Source organism: Falco peregrinus, chromosome 1 (genome assembly GCF_023634155.1).
Source record: "Falco peregrinus isolate bFalPer1 chromosome 1, bFalPer1.pri, whole genome shotgun sequence".
NCBI classification, from domain to species: domain Eukaryota; kingdom Metazoa; phylum Chordata; class Aves; order Falconiformes; family Falconidae; genus Falco; species Falco peregrinus.
The window spans coordinates 26,837,066-26,859,281 of NC_073721.1; the positions used below are offsets into that span (position 1 = coordinate 26,837,066).

The 22,216-nt window shown below is 41.5% G+C and overlaps 1 long non-coding RNA gene across 3 annotated transcripts; it reads right to left on the reverse strand.

The window, feature by feature from the left end:
- Positions 1 to 4,601: 4,601 nt before the first annotated feature.
- Positions 4,602 to 9,574, reverse strand: LOC129783694 (uncharacterized). Of its 3 annotated transcripts, XR_008745505.1 has the most exons (3): positions 9,328 to 9,574; positions 8,762 to 8,854; positions 4,602 to 4,688 (listed from the first exon to the last, which is right to left on the reverse strand). It is a non-coding gene; the product is annotated as an uncharacterized LOC129783694 (long non-coding RNA). The 3 variants fall into 3 exon arrangements; XR_008745503.1 differs by lacking the exon at positions 8,762 to 8,854; XR_008745504.1 differs by having other exon boundaries at positions 4,602 to 8,854.
- Positions 9,575 to 22,216: the final 12,642 nt, after the last annotated feature.

The following is a 22,216-nucleotide window of genomic DNA, read 5'->3' on the forward strand; positions in this document are numbered from 1 at the left end:
AAACTGAGGTTGTGGATCCACCGTTAGACGACCTTGTAGGATAAATTCAGACCTGATCAGGCATGAAAACCATGATTCCATATATCTTGGTTAATCAGCTATGTTTAACCTTTAAAAAAATTTTTTAAAAAGTTACAGAAATACTGTGTTCTGTGCTTTTATGTCATGGAGCCCTACATTTCAAATCAGGTACAAGGTTCCCTAAAACCAGATTTATCATCTATTGGAATAACAGCCAAAGTTTATACACATTGTATAGAAGCTCGTCTGCACTGTAATTCCTTCAGCTTCCAGAAGGCAACAAATCGCTAAGAGAGGTTTTCTTCAGTTTAGCACCAGGCTCCCAACAAGATGAAAACAGCTTGTGGTAAATATAATAGCTAGCAGCCTGAACAATAGCAATTAGGACAACAGCCTAAATCCTGTGGTGTGTCTGGAAAATGTGTGAATGGTCTTGCTAGTGTAGTGATAAGAAGTTTAAATTAACATGTTATTAGCATCCCTGGGAGTCCTACAGCAGCCTCAGGCCAAGAAATCATTAAGCTGTTGCTTCTTCATCTTGGTTGGATTTAAGCAGAACTTTCAAGTTGATGCTGTATTACATGCTTTTCTGAGCAGAGACATGGGCCTTGAATCAGGACCAAGAGGGGGAAAAAAAAAACCCAAACAACCCAAAACACAAAAAAGAAGGAATTCTATTTAAAAGCATGACCTGAATTGGAAAAGTGAATCTAGTAATTCAGTTGATTAGACCATTCACACCCACTAGAGTCTCAAACCATAGACTGTCAGGACACCTGGACTCTCTAGACATCCTTAGTGACACATAGGGTACCATCACCTACTTAAACATTTAACACTTCACCAATACAGAAAAGAAAAAAGTATTGCTTTAACCAATATAGACAACAGCAACATCTGTAATTACAAACATCAAGACAAGACCAACATTATCAAGACCGTTAACTGCCAACATCTCGTCGTTGGCACACGCACACAAAAGGCAGTTGTGTTGCAGAGGGTAGTTTTGGGGTGGTATGAGGTTCCACAAAGCAGAACTACACAAAACTTCTAGTTTTCATTGTACAAAGGTGTGCATGTGAAAAGCTACATGGCTGATTAGTACCTGTGAACTTGATTCACAGCACTGATTATCCACATTGACTAACAAAAGCAGGGGGTTTCCCCCCACGGTGAAAATGGAAGTATGCTTCAGGAGGCAACAGCATGCATTTGCTTCCTGCAAAGTATTGTTATTTTCAAAGTAAAACTATTTTGGAGCAGCAGGGCAGTTTTTAAGGTGGGATCCTGACTTTCACTTTTGCTATATAATCAGACTGAAAGAGAAGGGGAGGAAAGTTCAGCTTGTTTTAAAAAAATCCTTGGTTTTAAGTGCTTTCCTCTTTTCTAGCCAGCAGTGAGAGTTCGTTCCCCACAGAGGACTGACAATGCTTTAAATTACAGCACAGCCCAGCACGTCCTGCACCTCTCAAAGTTTTCCTTAGCTCCACTGAGTGATTGCTAGGGCCCACACCGCTCCTTCTGTGGAAAAAGTGGTGGGAGGCAGCAACTGAAGGCAGGAAGACAAAATAAAGTGCCTCGCAGGGTTTCCTTGGCATAGCAAGGCAGAGTCGAAAACAGCGGAATTAGAAAACTGGATTATTTCCCAGCTCACTCTCCAAGATTGACAGAAAAGAGCCTGCCAGGGTCTGCCAGAAGCGCGAGTCATCCCTACAGGTTTGGGCTGGGGTGCCCCTTCCTTCAGGTGGGATGGCTCCGCTCAGGTCACATCGCTGACTGGCTCCCCCAGCAGTTGCTTGATGGGATTTGGAGTAATCTCTTAATCATGCTCATCAGCCCATACAGCAGTTAAAACAGTGAGAAAAAGGAGGAAAAAACCCTTCAACCAGTTTCTGTCCATGTCCTATCGATGATATGGTGGGTTTTTTTCACAAGGTAGAAAGGATGCATCAAGAGAGAATATACTTGCACTTTATCTTTTACTGCTGAGTAATTTAAACTTTTTTTCCCTCCTTTTTATAGCACTAGCAGATTTTAGTAAACAGTGAGCACGTTACATCATGAATCTGAGGGCGGATACCAGCTTAACTTCATATTCTCAGTTTTGCATCTATCACATGGTTAAAACACACACCAGAAGCACGTGGGAAGATGCAGAAACAGCCCCGAAGCTGCAGCTTCCAGGTCTGGCAAGCGGTATCGGGCTCTGCAACGGCAGGACACTTATCAGCTAACACGAAACCCACTTGCGTTGAGTAAAAGGGCCAATACAGTTAAGTAAGATACCGCGAGGGGCGTGGGAGAGGGTGGTATTAAAAACCAGAGTCCCCGTAGAGGAGCTGTTGCTCAGAGCAGAAGTATTGCTACACAGTTTGAATAGGCTTCCTGTGGCTGCCCAGAAAGGCGAACATCTGGCAATGCAGCCTGTTACAGTGAAGAGGGGACCTCCTTTAGCCCGGGCGCAGAAAATAGAAACATAACCACAAAGGTGGGAGAGCAGGTTCATAAGCCGTAGCTAACCTCCTACAGTAACTGTTGGTGTTATTTGTTATAGCCTCGTTAAGTTGATTTGACACATAGTTGCCTAGATAACCATCTATCATTTCAGATTTGCAGGAACAGCAGCCAGCGGAAAACACGCGGATACAAAATTTTAGAGTGTTTTTGTAACGTAAGCAGGCAGCACAGCAATGCGCACCAAGCGAACCCCAGCTGGGCTTGTATTTTTGTTTTTTTGATTGTACAAGTAATATTTTGGTTTTCGTTGTAGTTTACATAGTAAAAACAGGCAAACCGTGTCACATTTAAAAAAAGTGATAAATTTAAAAACAAGAAGTGAAACAGTGCAGATACCTGAAACTACACCAATTCTGCTAGCTTTGCTACACTACCAACAGAAATAGTCCTGTCCTGTTTAGATAGACTTTGTTTTGCTACATGACTGCATATGCAGCAAAGTGATATCAAGTCCTGAGGGTCCACTCCTTTGATGAGTTAAGCACACAAAGGCCCACATTTTGATGCAATCTGATATCATATATTTAAGTCCTAGACAAACTGCAACTGTGAGGAAGTGATAAACAGAACTTCCTGCACAAAGCTGCCTGAGATAACACTTTCCATGGACTGGAAAAAAAGAGACATGATTGCTACAGAACTAAAAGGGAACTGTTCTGCTCTTAATAAATAACCCTTTCTTTTTCACGTGGCTATTGCAAAAGCCGAAGCACAAGTGACTAAGATTCAGTACACTGTGGAGCAGTTCTACTCACACATTTCTGAAATGATTCTTTGAGGAACTTACACTTAATTCTTCGCTCCAGATCTGTGTTCTCCCGAAGGCAGCTATGCTGCAGCTGGAGCCCTGCAACTCAGAAACCTCCCAGCTAATATTTTTAGTTACATTTTAAAGAAAGCTAAATTTAAAAGTTTAGCCAAATGGAGAAATAAGGAAGGATTTTTAAAAAATAAGGCTAGGCTGTCTCCAATGAGGGAGAAATCCTATAGGAAATGTGATTCCTTATAACAAGATTTCCTCTCAATTTTGCATCAGCGTCACCTCAAACTTCAATAAATTTAATATAATTACTTTGAGTTCAATTTGTGAATGTTTGAGCAGCCAAGTTTTCCTCACACTGGAAGTTGTGAGGGAAGTGAGCTTTAAATGTGAGTATTTAACATACGCCAAATTTTTTTTTAATCAGAATTTAGAAAATGTTCAAAATATGGAGGTATTTCTTCATATACAAACTGACTAGAAAACAAAATAAAACCTTATGGAAGTAGAAGGTCTAAAGCACATGCAATTTCTAATGCAAAATATCAGGAATTCATAATATACCATTTATCAGTTGTTGTTGGGGGGGGGGGGGGGCAGGGATTAACATTTGTAAAATTGACTTACTCATTGTCAAAAGCACAGGCAAATCACTACAGCCTGCAAGAGATTCCACAGGGACTTCCACAACAGCTCACCTACTATACAGACATCTACTCCACCCTCACACAGTGATGTCCTAGAACCGGCCCCAACATCGAGTCCTCCTGAGACACCAGAAGGGCTCCAGACTCAGGACATTACAATCTATTCTGATATAAAGAAAGGGTATTTGTCAACTTTTGCCTGTTCTGTGCATTTCTTTTTATACTTAGTTTATAATTTTTTTTGAGGAGCTTAGGCTGTGTAGCAAGTCAGGAGAGAAGCAACTGAGGTATATTAAAAAGCAATCAAATGCTACCTATCGCTGAAGGGTTTTAAAACTTCTGCTCCTGCTGCAAGTTTGTGAAGTAGTAGGGGAAACAGAATGATCGAATAAATTAATGTGACATCTCTGTGGTGATCTTCCCAGAGATTTGCGCTGTACAGCATTCCTTGACACATAAAGAGCCACCATGTCAGCATTTCTTCTGGTACCTTTTGGACCCCACACATTGCCGGTCGTACCTAGACCTTACAGCGAGCTACGCTCAGTGTTGGAGATGCCTTGGTGCAACTGTGCTGAGCCCAGGCAAATCAAGCCAGGGATATACAGCGCTCTCTGTCTGTGAAATACCAATTTATTAAAAACAAAACCAAAACATCTTTTCGGCAGCCTTTTTAATTGGATTCTTTCAGAAGACTGGGTTAGGGTACAGCCACGCCAACAGGGACCAGCCACAGCAGTAATCTGGTGTCAGGCAGGAAGGAGAAGAGGACAATGAGATTTGACTCTGAAGAAATTATAAATGGAAACACAGCCCAGTGATTGCCGATGACTATGCCGTCAGAGTAACAGTCTGCAGAAAATACCAGGCCTAAAACTGGTCTTTCACATGCTCAATAGATTCACCATAGCAGGAGTTGACAAGGATTATTTTTCCCATAGCCTTTTAGCTATACACTCAGACGAAGAACCAAATGCTATGGATGACTATAAGCTTCTTAAGATTGAAGAGACAGTAGCTACCATAGTGGTAGTAACAGGTAAAAAGTTTTTAAATAAATGAGAAAAATATACAAACGCTTGCCAATTTTGGCCTATTTCCATTGTTTCTACAATATATTGCAAATATGGAAACTTGCTCATTTGTAATCCAATTCAAAATTGGCTGCCTTCCCTTTAATATTATACATTTGTTAATTTTGTTCTGAACTTTTGCACATCCCCTCCTCTAGAGCGATTCCTCTTGCATGTAAATTAGTGTAATCAGTTACATAGTGATTTGTATTTTTCAGCTGCAAGATGTTATCGAGTAACAATTAATGAAATTATTTTTCTTCATGAACTCAAGGGCTACTTGTTCACTTGGGAATTATGGTACAAATTATTGAACAAACATTTTTATCATCATCAAAACAAGTTTCATTTTCATTATACTAAGTTATCTTGAAAGCAGTGTTTAGTATAACAGTTGAGTGACTATTTTATTGTTACTTAGATAGCCTGATGATAGGCACCTTACAAAAAAAGAAAATAGGTAGTAGACCAAACTATAAGTAGCAAACACTCTCAGTCTCCTCCTCTTTTAGTACGAATACAACTGAAAGTCTTCACAGTGGTGGTAATCTCGTAATGGGCTTGAGCTTTTTATCTCAGCTATGAATGAATTATTGATTTTTCAGTTGCTAAAACAAGTCTGCCGAGCAGACACTTGTGACTACAGCAGGAGAGCTCATCTGGTGTGACTCAGTGGGCAGAGAAGTCTTGTGCGTCAGCAACTTATTCTTAAGGCAAATAAAATGTCACTTCAATATTGTAAAAACAATAAACAAAAACATTTGATTTTTAGTGTTGCAAATGAGACACTGTGCCAACTTTGCTCCGCATAACAAGTCTCAAGAAGCTCTCCTGGGAATGTTTATATTGTGTTTCTATCCAGGCCTCATATTTGCTTTGAATTGTGACAACAGTTTGACTGTTTTCATGTTAAAAGCTTCCTGCCTTTGTCATGAATGGAGCTTTTCATCAATATCTATAGACAACAGTCAAAACAGGAATTGAGGAATACTGCTGCAAGCTTTATGAATGCCTACCTGAAAGTGCTTGTGCCCCAGCACCAGCCCTGTGTCACCCCTCAGCCCAAGCCTTCAGCAAGTGCCGCTATGCTAAACCCCACCAAGAGCAAAGCAGGGGGCAGCTGGGGCCAAATCCTGCTGCTGCCCACCTGGGAGGGGGCAAGGGCTGAGCAGGGGGCACTGGATGAGGGTGGAAGTGGAACAACAAAGAAAGATGTGGAGGAGAAGAGAGCATGGAGGGGGACTCTGGACACAAGGATGCCAGGAGACAGGCTCTGCTAGGATGTCTCTTGGAAATGCCTGCCTCACATCCCAGCCTGTTCTGGTCAGCATCCATAGTTATGAAGGTAGTACTTCAAACATAATCTGCCAGGATTTCAGAACGAACTGCAAGATCTTTCCTGCTAGCCTTAATTGCACATTTTAGAGCCCTTGGGAATACAGGAGAAATGCTGATAAAAATATAGCTAGCCATGCTACCAGTTACAAAAAATATGCATGCATTTAAATTTTTTTTAAAAAAAACATTAATTTTCTGTTCTATTATGATAGAATAACTTTGACAAGCACGCTCAGATCTGACTACAATGCGAAAAGTAACCAATACAAAACATTTTGAAGAGGTTTTTATGTACACGAATACACACACTTGTATGTGGGTGTATATATTATGTGGGAAAATCTCAGGTACAAAAAACTCATATACAGACTCGTATCAGTTTCAATTCTGATTTTTTTATATTTAACACTGCAGAGCAGCTTATTGTTTCCACCACTCCCAAGTCAAATAAACTATTCACATTCCAGTGTCTTGGAATATATTGACTTCCACCTACAGGAAATTCTATTTGAAAGATAAGACTATGCACAAGACTGAAATAATAACAACTGATCAGGCAGAAGTCACACTGTCTTTCCCTGGAAGAATTAGTTACCTTAAAACTTGAGCACAATGAAGACAAATCGGAAAGTATGATTCGCGTTTTAGATTGTTTTAGTTGAGGAACGAATAGACTGAACTTCCTCCTTTTGCAGAGTGTAGTCAAATAGCGATTATGCAAAGTGTACAATTCTAAACAGCTAATTAAACAGCAACCCCAAATCTTTACAGCTGAATAAGCTGCTTTAAAAAGTGCCAGAAAACCTGTGCCTTGTGTACAAGGGTGGTTTTTTTTAAAAACAAACAACAAAGACCCATCAGCTATTCTAGTGCTTCATCTCTCCACACATTTTTACCTGCACAAAAAAGCCACCATCTACAGGATGCAGTGTATTTTTCTGTCAGAAAAATCTATCACTTTGTCTGAAGCTCCCAGGGGGACACAATTTCCTAATCAAGACAGTAAACCATCAAGAAAGTAAAATAATAATGCAAACAACTGATACAGCCTGGTTTTCCAGTACCTTCATTCAGTACTAAAACCTAAGCTAATTATATCATACCAAAGAAACAAGAGCATCTTACACTTTTCCAAAGGTCATTTTAAGATGACTTTTGAATTGGATATACTTTCTTCCCATCAGATACGTAGAGAAAAGGGAACAAAATATCATAAACCCAAGGTTGTGTAAGATTCACCTACTTTGGGAAGCATGGCAGGATCTCCTAATAACTACAAAGTGAAAGACAGTTTTTGAACTTTTTCCTTGAAGCAAGCTGGACGTCTGGGCAATGTCATTCCAGTGGTTTTAGAGAACTATTCAACACAGTGGAAGAGCATGCTCCAAAACTGATGTATTTTCCTATACTTCCTAAACAGTGACTTTGATAATGTTACTACAGACTCACCCTGGCAAAGCCAGAAGTAGCAGCAGGGTTTGTTTTTCATGCCTACTTGAAAAGTTCTGAGATTCTTTGGACAGTGATCAGTCAAGTGTAATTTATTTAAACATCAGTGAAAGGCTACCAACTGTTGCTATAAAAGTCATCTTCTAGTTCTTTTTGCCTCTTGTTTTGAAACCTGAAGAGAACCTGAAGTCAATCATTTCTTAGTCAAGCACCACATTAGTCCCGTCACAGAAGGTTAACCCCTCAACAACATAATTGAATGCCTTTACCTGTTCCTTATGCACACTAATGGACACACTTAACTATGAAAAAACAGCCATCAGTACCCAGAAATTTGGTTTAGCAGGAACAGTATCTGCAGTAATTTTTTTTAACCAGCCATGGAACAATTTCTTTCCAGCTCCTTGAATTATAGGTAGTTGTATTCAGAGCTGTACGCTCAACAAAAGCTAGCAAGCATCACACAAACAGGCACCTAAAGGATACATAACTCACTTAGAACAAAAAAATCACTCATTCTTACTTCGCTAGGGAATGTTCAATTAATGTCTTATTTGCATTAGGATATTTACTTATTAAGCCCATTATATCAATTTCATTTTCAGAAACCTCTTCGCATTTAAATTTTTTCTCTGCATTTACATATGTTTAATGGTGCATTACTTTATGCTGCAGCTTGCCCATTGGTGTTAAGATATATACCTTTAACAAACAAACAAAAAAATAATCTGAAAGCACAAGATGCTTCTTAAATAAAAAAAGACAGTTTAGTGCTTTTCCCATCTTTTATGACAGAAATACCACACTGTGTAATGGGCACTATTACTAGATTTTTACCTTAGCAGCCAGGAATGCTGACTCAAGTACTTAGCTTATATTACCCTGTTATCTGGGAGCGGGGTCCTCAACAGCAGAGAAAACTATGTGAGACATTCTTGATACTCTGTTTAACTTACTTTACTATGTCTCCAAGGTGTTAAGTGAAGTCTGTCACTATCCCAGAAAAGTTCCTTCACAAACTTATATATCCCATTTGTCTTCCAGTTCACCTGGGGATTACAGAAGACCTCAGCTGAGCTGTAGCTTTTAATGAGCTTACGCAGAGCAGAGCACGGGGCTGAGATATCAAGCTTGCTCCTCCCCAGGCAGGAATACAAAGGCAACTGTGTCGGAGCACAAGCTAGAAGTGCTTCCCTTCTACTACCTCTAGCCAGATAGCCAGGAGAAAGGTAACTATATGATTTCGGAAAATCACTGTTTCCTGAATATGGCAGCTCACTGAATTTCAGCTAACCCATAGCATCAATGTTTTACCTGCGCTAGAGGTCAAGATGCATGGTTAACTGAAACACGGTGAGGTTATGCATCTCAAAGGGCTCGCTGAAGTTTCCTACCATTACCTGGAGAAGCTCTGCTGAAACTCTGATTTCCCAATAAATTTAAGTTAATCTAAATGCACATTGTGATTTGTGAAATGCCTCTTTCAAGGCAGCCCTGCCCCTGCTCGTATGCATGTTCTTACCGTGTCTTGTCTGAGCATGAGCAGTCATGAAACCATGTGGCCAGTTAGATAAGGGAACTTCTGCTGAAAATTAACCTGAAAAAATACAAATAAAGTGGTTAGTTTTCACTAGCAGGAGTTTTCACAAAGTGTAGGAGAACAATGACCAGGGAGAGAAGGGCCAGAAAAACCCTTTTGGCAGGAGCGTCTTAAAGCAGTGGTGGAACCATCGGGCGGGGTCTGTGAGCTACCACAGGCTGGCAGGAGGTTTTTGCAATGATTCGAAACTGGGTTGTTTTGAAATAGTATGTTGGCCATATGCTTCTATGCTGCCTCCTGCTGAGGATGCTAAAGAGCTCAGCAAAGCTCACAGACAGCTCCTTGGTAGGTATTATCACTCCCGTTTTACAGGAATGAGGATGCAGACAGAGCTCGGATCGTTTACCCGAAGCAAAAAGCAAAAAGTGGAAGACAGATGGAAAACCAAAACCACTGATCCTTGATTCCCACCACTACCTTAATTAATAAATCAATTGTGACCAACACGCAGAACATTAAGAAATGCCCCCTGAGCATTTGCTAGCGAGTTAGGCAAATGAGCAGCTGCGTAGCCACTGCGGTGCTCGCTCGGCTGCACAGGCAGAGAACAGCAGGGCACGCAGGACCAGCACCGGTGGGGCTGTGCGTTCTGCCCAAAGAGCTGACCTGTGAGCCTGGTGAGAGCAAACAAGGGCAGGCAGCCCAGGAAAGACACAAGATGAGATTCAGACACAGATACGAAACCAGCAGATTTTCACAGCAGGTTCTTGAGGGTGCAGGGTGATGGCCGGTCTTGACCCTGTCTGTCTGTGGTGGGGCTCTGCACCCTGCACAGGATCTTGCTGGTCATGAGATACAAGAGGAAGCCACTATTTTGCCATCCCTAGCAAGTCAAGAAGAGTGTGCATAGCCCTGGGTACCTGTTACTAAGTTATACCACTCCCGGCTGGGGAAAAACCCCCAACTATAATGCTGTTGAAGGAGGAGGAGGTGTTTTATGCCATTGCTTTTTAAAAACACAATTACATAAGGGCAGAAAAATCTTTGTCATTGCTACAGAGCCCATATGAAGCCAGAAAAAAAAAAAAAAAATGTATTGCAGCCTCCAGTATTCCTTTGAGTCTTGTGGAGAAAGCAATGCTTTACTTCAGCATACATAGCAGTAAAAATCAGATTAACACCCAATTTAGCATCATTTCTGACCCTGTACTTCTTGACTTTCTTTCACACCCACTTTGTAGTGACACAAATGATGCCACACACTGTGGGACAATGGATATTCAGATCTCACCTGTTCAAAAGGCAGTTGCTAGTTGGCTGTTAAGTATTTTTGTCTTGTGGTTTTATAGCCTCCACTACAAGCATCACTACAAGATGCCTTTGCCCTTGAAACCATAAAGACTGCAGAGTTAACATGTGCCTTTGAGGTGGCAAGAGCTGATAAGCACAAAGCAGCTGGGTGCACCAAGTAAGGTTTGGGGTGTACTGACTCATTTTCACCTCCCTTAAGGATTAATAATGGTGTTTGTAAGTATTTTTTTATTTTTGAAGAAGTCATCTTAACATAGAGTGTACTAAATCCTGTTTTCACCTGTCAAAAACTTCCAGTTGATAATTAGTTATTTATAACACATGCTTAGTTTTAAAAAAGGTCTAAACTCTTCCTCCAGCAAGCTCCAAATAAGCCATGTTTCATTCCTCCAGACTCTGGCCAACGTCTACTGTTCTTTTTTAAAAAATACCGTGTACAAGAAAGACTTGGGCAGAACCAAGGCATCTAAAACCATGTAATCCAGCTCCTTTCCCTGTCACTGGTGGCAGGTTTAGTTTCCCTGGCATTGACCCTGTTGACCCCTGGCTGTGTGTGAGCAGGCAGGCCTTCCCCAGCGTGACCGCTCTTGCCTGCCTCAGCATAGTTTAGGCGTCTGGTCTCCCCAGTTGCCTAGATGGCTCTGGGCAGGGGTGTCCCTTCTTTTCTTTCCCTCCTCAGAGGCACTTCTAACCCCTAACAGAGGAGCTGTTCCATTGAACCAGGAAGTCGACATGCTCATCAGAACCAGGTATTTCGGCTGCAAGGATGATGCAGCAGAACAGCAGCAAGAGCAGCCACAGAGGACAGGGATGCCACTGCGTGACAGACCTGCGGGCTCTGGTGAAACATCGCTTTGCAGTCTCTTTGTGTTCAGCTTATTCAGAGGGGTTCACAGTGGACACGCATCTCTGTGGTCGTTCATGTTCTGCCTTGGCAGACACCCTGAGGTGGGAGCAGTGGCAAGGATGGGACAGGTTTTTTGGAGGAAAAATAACCTCTGGCCTGGGCAGATATCAGTTCTTCATCACTTCCCAGACTCCAGGGGAACTTCAGTCTGGAGATCCTAATCAAGGAAGCATCTGGATGTCCGATTTTATGTTAGACAGCCTTTCCCAACTAGCTGCCATGCCAAGTGCTTCCTCTCTGTTCCTATACCAGGACGTGCATGAAACTGACCCATGACATTTAGACAAAATAAGGCCATAAAAGGGAGCTGAGCCATGTTAAAACCATTCACTGGGCATGGATTTCCATTGGAAGTGACATATGTTAGGACAGCTTTTCCCAGACAGGAACAGGAGCTGGAAATGTCAGCTCCAACATCTCATCACTGTCACAGGGTTTAGCAGCTGCTCTTTTTCTTTAAGCTTCCCACTCCATATAGCCCAGGCACAGGCACTAACAGACATCATGAGAGAAAATAATAACAATAACAACAACAACAATAACAATCTATTAATCATAGAACCTTATAAAATATAAACACTGTAAGAGTAATAATTTCCTATGTGATTTTATCTTCTGAACTTTCCAGAGCTGGGGGAACTAGAATTTGTACAGATATTTGCTACAGCTTGATTTCAGATGCGTTAGCACGGATTCAGAATAAACAACCTAGAAACAACGGAGGAGCTTTGTGCTTCTACTACCATGACCAACAGCAGAACATAATCCACTGAAGAACATTCTGAGGCCAGACTTAGGCAACGCTTAGAAGATACAACACAACCAAACTTTCAGGCAGGAGTGCCTCCTCTGTACCACAAACAATATATTAAAGGCAACTTCCTTAAATCGTTTCTGGAAAAAAAATTTAGGTCATAGTTACAGGCATTTCCCCCAGCATTTTCATCTTTGTTGTTTCAATCTTTGATAGTGTGGGAAGGAAATCAGACAACTTGTGGATATCGCTGCTGCCCTTCAATTTTACTGATAATAGTTGTGGAAACAGACACATAAGAATAACTTCCTGAATGAAACAATATTTAACGCATATAGAAGCTTTTGTTCTTGCGGCCTAGAGGATAAATAGTTTTACACAATTATAGTGACTTTTAAATGACCATAAAGAATGCCACTAGGATGTGTGAACACTCTCTTTTGGTGGGGGCAGGAGCAGCCAAATCAGGTAGTTTTTTTTCCAGACAGAAAGGACAAACAGATACATGGTAGCTCCATTTTTCTTAAGCCAGTTGTATCATAACAGGAAGTATTACTCATTCTAAATTTGATGTTGAATTATTTCACAAAAAACTACAATGACCCGTGGACAGAACTTTCTCCTTTTTATTTCTTAACCTTGAATAGATTTTTCAGGAGAAGAAGCCAACGCGTCATCAGCTGAAACACATTCAGTCATAGGACTGAAGACACAGGGCTTTGATTTTCCTGCCCTCAAAATTATAGAAAATCTACATGATTTTGTTTGACCTAAACATAAAAAGAAGAGAAACTCCTGAGGAATATATCTGTCACAGCAAAATGGTAAAAAATACAAAACAGTTGAGTTCCCCCAAGTGATTAGACTTTATACTTCTGTAAGACAGTAATAACATGGGAACATAAAACCAGCCATATCAGGTCAGACCAAAAGTCCACATAAATCAGTATCCCTCAGCATTTACCTACTCTGCTGGGTAATTAAGGAACAAAGCAAGAACAAAATGCATAAAAAACAGAGCAAGATGAAACAGCCTCTTCGAGCTGTACACACTTACCTATTCACTTCACCAGAAATGCTACAGGACAAGAAGAACCTATCTGCTGCTCCTCCCAGGTCTCCAGCAGGAAGGCAACGGAGCCAGCTGGGCCAGAGGAAGTAAATTAAGAACAAAGACATGACAGGTGTTTCTTATTTTTGTTCATGGTAGGTGAGTAGTAGGCTTGTCATTTCCTGAGACAGAATTCAGACCATGATTTCTAAGAAATCATGGGGGTTTTAACTTTATTAAGCTTAGCTTTTCCTTCCTCTGTGCTGGAACATGAGGGTATTAGATGCTCATACTTCACCTGTACTGTGTATTTAGTGATTTATTTTCTAGGGTACCTGGTTGTGATCTTGCTCATATTAAAGTGTTTTCATTACACCTCTCTAATTTTAAATCAGTACAAAATGGGCAGTTCTGATGTTACACAATGGGCTAAAACCCACAGCATTTTCTCCTTTCAAGCCAGTGTTTAACGTAGTTATCCAACACATCTGAACAGGATTACCTGAGTCTGACATTGACCGGAAACAAAGCATGCTCATTGCTTTCCCAGAATTTTAGTATGTATATGCAGTATTTAAAATTAAGCTTATTTTATTCAGTTTAGTAGAACAGTTATTTCTGCTCTGACTGGCAAGGTTAAGAAAAGTCTTTGGCCTTTTTATGTCAGGCATGACAAATTTGAAGTACAAAGACTGTAACTCCCATCACTCTGCACACCTTGCCTAGTCATTCACCCTAATTCTAGCTCTAGTAGCATCTGTTATTTAAAAAATTAAATACAGCAAAAATTAGACCTGCAGAGTTCAATCTACAGTTTTGAGGTACTTCACGCCATATCAGAGGACCCTACTAGACCTCACCATGTAACAAAACCAACATGGTTTATTTCATTTATTTCAGCCTAAGATGACAAGGGCATAATCGTATCTGTCTCTCAGTCCTCCCAGCTGCCTGGGTAAACAGTAAGCATTCACAAGGCTGAAGCATGTGGGCACCAGTGTCTCTCAGTGCTTAATTAGAAAAGCAAAGTAAAAATAACTCCTCTGCATTAAATGGATTGGCTTTAAAGTCTGAACAGATCTGAGTGTTTTTTAAATTAAAATCTGTACAACAGCCTGATGACTGCTTCTTTACTCTTTCTGAGTATGCCTGAGACCATAACCTTAATCTAGGTTTATACCCTTAATCTAAGTCTTAATCTAAGACTGCCTCTCCTTTTGATTTTCTGACTGGAAGACTGAGCTGTGTTATAACAGGGATGAGACACCACTGACAGTCACGTTTCCAGGAGCAGGCCAGGGTGGCTTTGTCCACCACTGAGGCAGGGAAGGATTTTATTCTGATATTCAGTGGATGCAGTTAGGTCAATACCAAATACTTTTGACACTCTCATCCTAGTCAGGATTTCATCTTCTGTTTTGCTCTATTAAGTGAGTATGTAGAAGTTTGCATTTTGGTACTGCACTTGCCCCATCTAAATGGCATTTAGCCCAAACAATACACTGGCCAACCAACATGCTAGCCCATCAGATAAGAAGTATGCCACCAGCGGCTGGGGTTGTATGGAAAATGAAAGGGGACAAGGAGTGGAAAAAGAAGCTGTGTGACTTTAGTGCAGTTCCTTTTACCTCCTCCAGTGATCTAAATAAGGAGACCATGATGCCTGTGTGAACAGGAGTACGCACAAATATGTCTGACACTCCTCCCACCTTCTAGTGGGTCTTACTAGCAAAATATTTGATGAGTTAGGAGAGTTCTTCCTGCCTTTGATTTATGGGTTTTTTGGGTGCCTCCGCCCACAGCATTGTCCCATTAAAGCTGTGGCCAGGGCAGCCCTAAGGACTATGCATGTGAACAGGAGCATCTTTAGCCAGTTAGAGGACTTCAAAGCACAAGCTTCAGCATCTCTGTTAACAAGATGAAAACTATGAGATCCACTGCTCTGGAAAAGTCAGAAAATTGAGAAAAGCACATTTGTTCTACACATCACATAGGTTTTTATTTGCATTCTGATTCTTTTAGTTCTTTAGCTGCACATTTTCTAATTTTTCTTTGACAATATGACAGTTACAGGGTCTTTGGACTTTCAAAGAAAGCTCAGATTATCACACAACAGCAAGAACCAAGGCTGCAAATGAACTCTAAAACCTGGTGCAATAGACAGTGCACTATGAAGAGTTGGCAACACCTCTGTTGTGCGACCCTGGGCAAGTCTGTGCCTCTTTGCTCCCTTTGCACTGAGTAAATAGATGCCAGAGGGGCAACTCTGTGTACCAACCTCACATGTGAAAGCTGCTGAGACAGTGAGATCACAGAGACCTTTGCTTTGGTGTCATCATCCTGGAAAGACAGAAGTACTGAATCAAAGGCGTCAGGTCTTTCATGTGAATAAAGTGCTGATCCCACAAGCTCGGAGGCCCCTGCTGCCTGGCACCGCTGAGCACGGAAGAGCTGCCTGCATGCCAGGTCAGCAAACAACAGGGGCTGTTCCAGTGGTCCCAGAGGCTGATGCCACCTCTGCAGGTTCCCATGAGAACGTTAACCTCTACACTAGCACAGGTGCTGACCTCAACCCACCACAGGTAATTTTGCCTTGATAATGACCAAGTAATGAATTATATTAGAGAATCGGTAGCTCTAGCTGGTAGAGCTGGTGCCCAGGAACAAGGCAGCTACCCTGACTTGTCAAACGCATACCAAGCAAGTTGGCGTAGGTAAGAGGGAAGCTCTTTTTATTGCTTTTAGATGCACAGATAGCTCCTTTTCCTAGCCAGAAGGGGACTGCACGACTGCTCCCCACCCCCCGAGCATCTTTTCCCCTCCTCCTAGGCCCTGCAGGGAGGAAGGGCTCTCTGTCACCCCCCACCACCACTGCCACATCCAGCTAGGGCAGAGCCTCTGCACCCTGGGGACAGCACAGAGGACGGAAGGGTGGGCCCAGGGAAGGAAGGAGTGGGTGGACTGCAAGTAGCACAAATACGTCTGATTCTCCTCCCACCTTCTAGTGGGTCTTACCAGGGAAATTGTTTTATTTCCCCATCTTCTGCTCTCCCCAAAGCAGAGGGAGATGTTTAAGCCCTGTTGCTGAAACGGCCACTGGTCACAGTGAAGGATTATCATACCCTCAGGCTGGTGATACCTGAACACTATCAGCAAGGACAGGACTGGCCAGTAATAGAGATAAGTGGCAAGTGAAGTTCTTAAAACAGATTATGTCCTCAGGTTTTGGATGTGTCCATAGAATATAAGCTGTCAGTGGTGGAACTGTTTTTCCTTCTGTTTTGTTGGGGGCGGGGGTGGGGGGAATTCAATCATGCCTGTAAAATAAAAAGCATTGTTTTCAATCTCCTGAGCAGCTGATTTGCCACACACTTTCCCTGCCAAAATCCAGTCATCAAAGGTAAATGCTCATTTTACTTATGCAGATGCTGAAGTTGGCTTCAATGGCATCAACTGAAAAAAAAGGGAAGAATAGGCAGGATGAGTTGTGCTCTTTCCAAGTCAGTGGCTTGATCGTCCTTGCACCTCTGGAGGCAGGGCAAATTTAGGTTTGGCTTGAAATTCTGCAATTCATTTCATTTATGAACATAAAAATGTGATTGTGAAAATTACTGTAAAACAGGTTGTAAAAATGTGCCAGACTTCCTAAATAGACACACATTCCATACTTCTTATGGAGTTACTACACTGAATGCGGAGTCTACTGTGCAACTAACTCCCTGATCACCCCGCAGAGCTCAGCCTTCCTGCAGGAAGCCATGCGCCTGCCAGTGCAGGTGAGGGACCAAGCTCTGGTCTGGTTACAGACGTGTAGCCGCATGTTACAGCAGCCCTTCTTGCTGCTCTTTGTCCATGACAGTATTGCATTTGTCTTTTTATTACTATTTTCCCAGTTTTGGTAAAACTAGTAAAGCTCTCATTCCCTAAGCAGAGCCTGATGAAGTGAAAGGTATCACAGGAGAAACAGAAATCCCCATCTCTTTTTTAACTCCTTGGGCTGTCACAGCTATACCAGAAGTGCTGCAGCCCTCTCAGTGGGTCAGTGACATCGTATCCACGTCTAAAACCAAGAAGAAAGAAGGATGTGAATTAGAAATCAATGATAAATGGTTTTGTTGCATTTATAACGAAACTTGATGTAATTTGGACTTCACAAGGAGTGTAGTGCAACTTTTTTATAACTTGAGAATCTGCCCTGTTCTGGAGGCATTTTGTACCTGGGCTTCCACCATCTCAGACAATGTCAGTGGCTTTTGCCATCTCAAACACATCTATAGTTGGGCCTGTGAGTATATCAGCTCTTCCTGGTGGAAATGGCAAGTAACACAACAGACGTCAGTAGGACTAATAACATTCCCAGTGCAGATCTCCTGAGCCCAGGGTGCTTGGCACTGACATATATCCACGTTGTTTGTAAGAGCTGGGCTGCAAGGTAACATGTTGCCCATTCCCATATGGAGAGGGTTTTAGAGCTAGAGGATCCTCTGGAATCACCTTATCTGGTCAGCAGAGGCCATATAATTTGGTCCATTTCAGCTTTGCCATTTTGTGTGGAAAACCCTTTTTCCTGATACCTGTTCACAAAAAAAAAAAATGCCCAAGCAAAGAAAAAAAATCCCTATGGAAAAGAAACTGAAAATAAGGGAAGAAATGGAAGTCCAGAGGTAGTTTTAACTCCAGCTTCAGCTACCTTGACAGAAAGAGTGCAGTATTTAGATACCTCTTGGCCACTTGGTCAATGTTAGTTATTTTTGTACCCTCAAAACTTGATTTATAGTTTGGAACTTATCTACTGCAATATAGCCAAATGAACTTTAAAGATCAACCTGTTATAAAATGACCAAACCCAAAGGTTTTAAGGAAACGACAACTGACCCCTCTCCATAGCAGCACTGCACTACAAGAAGCAGCTGTAATGGCATAAATGGACCATTTATCAACTTTCTGTCAGGGACTGACAAAATCATGTCAAATGAGGCATTAACACCCTAGTTTTGAAAACTGTGATAAATACCAGCTAATCTACTGGCATAATATATAGTGAGTCAAATATTTAGTTTTGCTTTAAATCTAAATCCAACATTAGAGCATTTCCTCTAGGTTAAAAAGGATAAAATGTAGATGTTATTTTATGCTCCAGTTCCCACATCTAATTAATGTTCAACATTTGGAGCTGTTTCTGACATTACAAATGTATTAGTAAATATGCTGAGGAAAGGGGGGAGGCACAAGGGAAACAAGTGCAAAACCTATATGCTTAATTCATATTCTTCCATTTGCAGTAGCTAATATGTTATTGCAGAGACTATTTGCAGACACTTGCCCTGCCAATGAGCAGCTAACTTCCCTGATTGCTTATATAAACAGTCTTCTAGATCTGGAGGCAGACGTTGTAAGAGAGCACATAGCTAATTTAATTTTAGCATCATTAGAAATTAAAGGCAGGCCATTAATAGGTTCACAGTAAACCTTGGCTAGGCAATATAAGCATTGAACGATATGACTATTAAAAGCCTTAATATTTGTGAGTGATCACATGAAAATATTTGTCAGAAAGTTTGTTCTCTTGGCAATAAGGTGTACCTCATTAGAGAAAAGATTACTACTGAGATAAAATAAAACACTTCAATGTTTTTATATCATGTATTACTGATCTTAATGGGCATGAGGAAACTCTGCTTTTAAATGTATACATATTTATAGGCTAGTTAATTACCTACTCATATCTAGAAACAGAATGAGACAAATCCTCACAAATCTCTGAAGTATCTTCAGTCATCATGCATTATATTCCCAGCATTATGCTTTAGCTGAGTCTTGAAAGGCTGAAGTTTGAGAAATGTGTTTTATGGTCAAATACTATGACTTCAGACTCTTGTAGTTTCAAAATGCACTGCACTGTCATTTCTCCTTTTCTAGAGGACATGTTTTAGAAACTTACATGCAACCCAGCTGGGTAAGACAGCATGATCATCGCAACTCAAATGAAAAAGGAATGAAAGACACAAAATAAGTAATCACCTACCGCCTTCATTTTAGGAAATGTGTTGATTTATTGATTAGGAAAAAGGTCTCTCTCGGCTAACACTCCTGGCTAAGCCTGTCATGTAAATCAATATTAAGTGCAACCTGCACAATATGGTACAGCTCATGCTACCAGAGAAACAGTTCTTCATATTCTGAAAATAAACTGAAAAAAATCACTGAAAATATATGCATAAGAAAGAAAAATAAAACACAAAACTAAAGGGATCTTAGAAAGATGGACTTCAGAATTAAATACTTACTATATTCAAGAAAATTACACCCCCATTGTCCTCTACCATTCTGTTCTGCAAAAGATGCTTGTAAATGTATAGCTGTGGACCAGCATGTGACCTTCAGGGTGGCAGATGAGGAGATCTTTGGCATTTAAGAAGCTGCATGCATTTTAATGCCAGTCAAAGAACCCACAAGCTGTTTACCAACAGCAGCGTGGCAGCCTCCGGTGCATGGTCTGGCAGGGGAGGAGACCACGTGCAGAAGTGATATTCTTATACAATTCACTCTTGGTGGGTAGCTGCTTTTATTCAGTTTCCTCAGTTTCTTATCTCAAAACCACAAAGACCTTAAGCTGAACGATAGTTCAGAACACTTCTGCAAATACTTGGCCCTGGCCACTTTCCTGAGCTGCCTCTTCCCAGAGGTTCTCCCCACAGGACTTCCCATAGCGCAGGGCTCCGCGCAGAGGAGCGCTCCCAGGCTCTCGCTTCCACCAGGATGGCTCTCCCGGCCCCCTTACCAAGTAGGAAGTCAACCCACTGTTGATAGCAGCTATCACCAAGAAATGCCTTTGAATCAGTGTTTTAAATGGTTTAATCGTTCCTGTAAACAAATCACAGCCAAATTTGCCATCATTCCAGAAACTGCAATGGTAAAACCAAGTTGTACTGGCTCTCCCCGCTCTGAAAATCAGTGTGCGCTATTTAAACCTGAGAAAGGCCTCAGTACCCTTTTGGACAGACACGTTGATCACAATAATGCTGGCACATCAGACTTCCCTGGCTTGACAGGACAAGTGAGTTATGGAGTAGCTCCACACAGCTCTTACTCTTTCTGTCCAGTTCCACAGTCAATACAATGTGGTGCTGGGCTGAGATCCTCCTCACCACACTCCAAAAAGGTAATAGCCAGTCTAAAAAAACAGGGGGGGGGAAGCCCTAAACAAACCAGACCCCGAGTAGTTTTGCAGTCTGAAAGACCTAAATCTTATTGATTATTATCTTATTGAAAAGTATTTTTTGTCTTTTTCATGCCACTGTGTGTGTCACAATATAAAACACCTTCTGGCACCCTACTGTAACATTCAGGAAGAATTCCCTGTGAATGCCCTAGAATTTGCGGTTGATCTCATAATTTATATCAATGCCTTGTACAGAATCTGGTTGTCAATTTATATAACCTCAAAATGCAACACTAGCAGTTTCATTTGCCTTGCACCTTACACTTCAGGTACCTAAAAACATAAGTAACAGACATACAGGTAGTTTGGGAGCTACTGACACATGGCAACTTAAAGTTGTAACATAACTATTGGAAGGTAATAATGATATTTCCTGAGAGGTCTGGAGGCGTGTGGTCTAAGGCTGGGGAGCTGGTACCTTTCTTTGTCAGTGCTATGTGCTCTTGTTCCTTCTTCATATTTTGACAGTTGTCTTTGACTCCAAAGTGACTGTGAGCGATACACAGATTGGCACAGAACCAGAAACACCCTCAGTGGGAATAGCCCCAAAATCTGGGAAGCCCTGGTATTACTGAATTTGTTCTAAATTATTTCCCAACTGCTACTACCTACCATTACCCCTTTGTGAAGGGGTGGGGATGAGGGGGGCAGGGGGGCAGCAATTCTTCCTTTGTCTCTCATTCTGGAACTTGATTCATAATCTCTTGTTACATCTTTGCACCGAGAGGAAAACATGCCTAGGTCCTTCTGAGAGTTCATCAAATTCTTGTGACTGAAGTCACACTGCTTGCAAGAATGAAGAAATGAATCCCAGACTCCTTCTCCTGCAGGGAAACCAGCTGTCTTTCTATTAATTGGTCTAAAAACAAAACAAATAAAAAAAAGTACACAAGGAAGCAGAACTCCTGCCACACAGGTTTTGGAAAGGGCTTCTCGCATTACTGTATAACCATTGACTGATCACCTGCCTTTTCTGGGACAGTCATCCTGCACAGTGAAAATGTGTTAACCTGCAAGACTGTGCTCATGGGATGTTTGGAAAGATGTAAAACGTCACACATGACTAGCAGGGCTTATGTCAGTACCATGTGCACCGTGGCCTATAGAATCTGGGCGGTGCTGCGCAAAGCCCACTACCAGCAATTCATTACTATAAGGCCAGACACAGGACGAGTCGTCCTTGCTGCTCCAGAGTCTCCAGAGCACCATCACCTTGTGTGCTGCCATGCCAGCATCTATAGCATCTTCACAGCACAGGGCTCCTTCCTCCACAGGGATGCCAAACGCTGTCTTGGTTTACATTTATCCTTAAAACAACCTCTCGTTTGTGCCAGGCACTGAAAAACTTCTCACATAATATTTGAAACAGCTTTAATGGCAAGAAATTGTGATTTTCTCCTTCTGTCTTCCACTCCGTTGATGAAGTTTGAATATTTAGACAAAGCCTTAAAATATTTAGAAGTTTACAGTTCATTTAAGCAAATGCAAAACCACATTTCCTATCCCTCTTTGTCTTTACATAGGTGGTGCAGGGTAGTCATTCAAGATCTCTCACATGGAGAAAGCTTGTTCGAATGCTAAAAATATCATCTGTTTACACTTGTAAATCACCATTAGCAAATGATT